The sequence below is a fragment of the Nannobrachium achirus genome (genome assembly GCF_963921795.1).
Source record: "Nannobrachium achirus genome assembly, chromosome: 7".
NCBI lineage: Eukaryota > Metazoa > Chordata > Actinopteri > Myctophiformes > Myctophidae > Nannobrachium > Nannobrachium achirus.
The window spans coordinates 57,003,935-57,008,934 of NC_137816.1; the positions used below are offsets into that span (position 1 = coordinate 57,003,935).

Here is a 5,000-nt window from a genome sequence, read left to right on the forward strand (position 1 = left end):
AAACTTTTAGTTACTAGTTACTTTGCAGATTTTGATTATTATTACAACATCACTTTAGCCATATATACTTTTATGTATTCCTACATCACAGTATTGATACTTTTTTTTTTCAGAGGAGGGTTGACCCATCGTCTTGTGACATCATTGATTGGGAATCCAAGCTAATAGAAAATGCAGGCTTTCTATTCCTGAAAAGTTGTAATGTTAAAGTGGAAGCCATTGTTCTCGCGATAATAAAAATCTAAATATTTTTTTCAAAAATATTGATACATTTCTTTTGCGAAAGATTATGATGTCACAAGACGATGGATTTCTGAACTTCCCACAGCTCTCCTAAGAGACTTGGACCGAGTAGAAAAAAATTGTGCTATTTTATTATGAACATTAGTGAGGACCTATTATATGAAGATGGGTTGAAAAGTGGCAAAGTCCTCCTTTAAGTAAGAAATGTGAGTTTCTTGAGCAATTAGTTTGAGTGACTAACTCATGTTCATGTCTGTTACAATGATGCTTTAGTGTGGGGGGGAAACGACATTTGACTTAACGACCAAAACAAGTCATCCTTACTTCCTGTTTACTCAGCCAGAGAGTTAGCGAGGCAAGAAACCCACTTCCTGTGTGTGACTATGACACACTCATTTCTCAGGAGCAGCACATGCACACACTAGAACTAAACATGACACACACACACACACATGACTGTTGACACTCAGTGCAACAACACACATGCTGCTCACTGACGCACAGCTGCACGCACGCACTAGCGTCCAGTGTTCACCGCTTCACCTCCAAATGTATGAATGGACCATGGAAAAGCGCTATAAAAGTGCAATCCATTATTATTATTACAACTTAACCAGCATGCTGCTATTCTCTCTCAAAGCTCCTACAACTTAACGGGGTAATTCACTTTCAAAAAAACTTTTGGTAATGTTATCGTCTAATCAGGCTTTTATGAACATCCTGAACAGTTTTTAATTTGCTTGATTCAATATTTAGATATTTTTATGTAAATGTTACCAGGCCCTCCTCCTGCAGGACGCCTCCCCACACACACCCATTGTAACTTCAAACTCCATTTTAACCATGATAGATTCATTAAAAACACCCATTATTTTCTCCAGAGACTATAATACCCTCCTGATACATGAGCAGGTCGTCTTTTTTTGGATACAAATTTTCATTTATTTTTAATAATTCTTTGGGAAACTGTTCAGGATGTTCATAAAAGCCTGATTAGACGATACATTGACCAAAAGTTTTTTTGAAAGTGAAATATCCCTTTAACCAGCATGCTGCCATGCTCTCTCCAAGCCCCTACAACTTAACCAGCAAGCTGCCACGCTCTCTCAAAGCCCCTACAACTTAACCATCAAGCTGCTGAAAGCACATAAACCGTCTGACGCTCTGAAGCCTCAGAGACTCTTCATCCTGTTTCCCACAAGCTGTAGAATGACCTCCGAATGACCTACGACCTAAAGACTCACTCCCCATTTTCCACCACAGACGATCTAGCTTTCGTCATATTTTAGTCGTCTGAAATGTTTTACTTTTAGTCCAAATCTATAGTAGATTGTGGCGGAACGTGATGCTGTCGTAATTCTTCATTTATACTCAGCGGATAAGGCAGATCTACAAACTCACGACACGCCGCGGGCGCGTTGTGAGCTTGTAGATCTGCTATTTTCAAACATTTTAACTTTTATGTCTGGTATTTTGTTGTTTTACCAGCACTCTATTGACTTAATAAACCTCTTAATACCCCACCAGTTTGTGGACCATGTTAGATGCCATTTAACTCTGATCCTGCGCTCTATCAGTCTGCTCTGGATAAAGAGCATCTGCTCTATGTCAAAGCTGGGCACTGAGTCAAGCCCACATTGATGATGTCACAATGTGAAACAGAGCCAAAGAGACGCACATGTGCACGCACGCACGCGCGCACACACACACACACACACACACACACACACACACACGCGCGCGCGCGCGCGCGCGCGCGCGCGTGCGCGCGCTCTTGTCCTCTTCTCTCCTTTCCATTTCCTACCACACTCCCCTGCTCCTGCTCTCCTATTTCCTCCCCCTCCCCTCCCCTCCCCGTCCGTGTCAGACAGGAGTTAAACTGACAGGCTCCTCTCATCCTAAAAAAAAAAAAAAAACTACAGCCCCCACAATGCCCTGGGGCCACTGGAATATGTGCACCCTGCAGGATCGCTTCCCCTGTGGGCGGTATTACCTGGAATCACCTCACACCATTCTCTCTCTCTCTCTCTCTCTCTCTCTCTCTCCTCTCTCTCTCTCTCTCTCTCTCTCTCTCTCTCTCTCTCTCTCTCTCTCTGTGCCAGAGATTTCTATTCATAGTCACAACTCAATATAATGGTTTTGTTTTCAAAGGTTCAAAACCAGGTGTTGGGAGATCTCAGCTTGGGACTCGACCCAGGTCAGGCCGCCATGTGGTTTCAAAGTGATTCAACCACTATACACAGCAGTAATCAATGCACTATGTGCTATATCCTCCTGAAACACTCAATGTTCAGAAACTATTGTGGGACTTTTAACATGAGGAGTGCATCCATCCAGTATGAGGTAGGCTGGCCAACCACCTGAACACCCAGAAATCTCACACACTGCAACACGCTGTGCTGGGAGCTTGTATTTTTGGTGGTATTATGGCCCCATATTTGAAGCCGCTGTGATTGGCCAGTAGTCACTGTCATTCTCGTTTTTGCAACTATGCCTAAACCTAACCCTATAACCTCAGTAAGACCATGCCTAAACCTAACCTTAACCCTAATCTTAACCTCAGTAAGACTATGCCTAAACCTAACCTTAACCCTAATCCTAACCTCAGTAAGAGCATGCCTAAACCTAACCTTAACCCTAATCCTAACCTAAGTAAGACTATGCCTACCAGTAAGACTCCCTAATCGGGAGATAAGCGACCGTAGGTCACTTATCTCCACAAATAGGGCAAAAATGTGTTTTGCCAAAATCTTCCTGATCCATGTTGATGACATGAGTGTAGACATACTGTGTAGTGATTTTCGTGATTGTAGGGCAAAATCTGTAGGAGCAGTGTCCAAAAATGTGTTTTTAAAAATCGGCCTGGAGGTGGCGCTATATGGGAGAGATTCATGTTGATGGGATGAGTGTAGACATACTGTGTACCGATTTGCGTGATTTTAGGGCAAAAATTGTAGGAGCAGTGTCCAAAAATGTGTTTTGCAAGAATCGGCCTCATGGTGGCGCTAGAAGAGGGCCATGTGAGAAATGAGGGGTGGGGTCTCCGCGCCGGCAAGGCGGACGAATAGGTACCGGCCCCGGCTGTCCCGGTCGCTCCTAGCCGGAGTTACGGCATTTTATGTGAGCTGCAGTGTAGGGGGTCCTCCACTGGGGGCGCCACCACTTTTGCATCCGTTCTGGAGCACCAGGAGTCGGTGGTCCCCGGGAATTCCCCGTGAGCAGCCCCGTTGGGGTGGTCATTTGGTCAGTTTAGCACATTTGGTCATTTTTTACATCTGGGGGTCCCCCAGGGACCTGGGGGTCCCTGGAGCTCCGGGGGTTTGGCAGGCAAGGAACGTGTGTGCAAAATTTGGCATGGATCGGGGCAACGGTTGCGGAGATATGAGCAGGGCAAGAGTGTGACGTGTGAGGTGTGACAGACAGACGGAGTTACTTACTTACTTACACTTTGTGGTGGTTTTGATAGTAAAGTGCGACCTACGGTCGCAACCAGGGAGCCAAAAAGACACAGGTAAGGCGGGTCTATCCCATAACGTTGGTGGAATTCATAAGCACCCAACCCTGACAAGCACTTGGAATTGAAGGAGTTGAGGCATTAAGTATTGTTTGACTTGGTTCCACAGATACATTTGTGAAAATAGCAGATCTACAAGCTTACAACACCTGACGTACAATATTAATCTCTGGAACCAAGCGTTGTGAGGTGTTGTAAGCTTCGTCTATTAACAAATTGCCTCTTTCTTATAATTTGACCAATCTTTTACTTTTTTTACGGTAGTTTGTTGATAACATTTGATGCAGTAATGATCTTTTTTTGAGGCACGCAAAGTGTGTCCCCTTATCGGCTCAATAAGGGACACGACTTTTTGGTTTCAAATATGGACAATTTCCTCCTGTCAAGGGGGCGGTTGGCAACCCTACATGGAGGCCAATGAGGGAAATATCCGACATCCATAGATATTCTGTGTTTAAACCACATGACTTCAGCTTGTGTCTGTTTCTAACTCTGATATGGCATCTCCTGTGCACTCTATCTCTATCTCTCTCTCTGCCCCCCCCCCCCCCCCCCCCTCCCCTCCTCCCCCTCTCTCTCTCTGTGCTGCACGCTGCCGGTATGTATCTTCAAGTGCAAAATGCATCCATTATTCACAGATAAGTGTTTAAAAATAAATAGCAGAACATTCTGAAGGGGTCCGCAGGCTCCCGCACGCACGGCCTGCTGGCTTCGTTGGTACATACAGAACAACTCAAAGACCCCTTTTACAGGCAATTTTAACTTCCTGTTCCTTCACTGAACCGCATAGGACTGTGGTCTGAAACCATGGTACGTCATGCCGCTGTTGGCAGGCACCTGGACTAGAGGTCTGTTCTCACCAGAGAAGAGTCAAAACGAAAGCACAGCGAGCACAGCTGCAGCCACCTCTGAAAACCCAGGTGGGAAAGTTCCCTCCTCCACCTTTCAGTTTACAATCATGACCTGATGCCGATAAATATTCTAAATCCTTCTGAGGTTTTAGAAAAAAAAAACGTATGTTTCAATGATCAGTGGTTCTCAAACCTTTTTCATGTCAAGGACCCCCAGAATTATATGTATTTAGCCGTGGACCACCATCTCAATATATGTTATTCCAGGGACCCCCCAGAAGCAAAGATATGAATAGAATATATATTCAAAGATCTGCACACATTTTCATGTTTTTTTTCTTTTCTTCAAAAATAGCCAATACAGCATCACAATAATTGTAACCACTTTATCA

The 5,000-nt window shown here is 44.4% G+C and overlaps 1 protein-coding gene across 1 annotated transcript in view; it reads right to left on the reverse strand.

Annotated features, from left to right (window-relative positions):
• Positions 1 to 5,000, reverse strand: part of LOC308288865 (myocyte-specific enhancer factor 2A-like) — a gene marked incomplete at its 3' end in the record, with an annotated part of 47,355 nt that overhangs the window by 7,826 nt on the left and 34,529 nt on the right. The gene's annotated exons all lie outside the window — the stretch shown is intronic.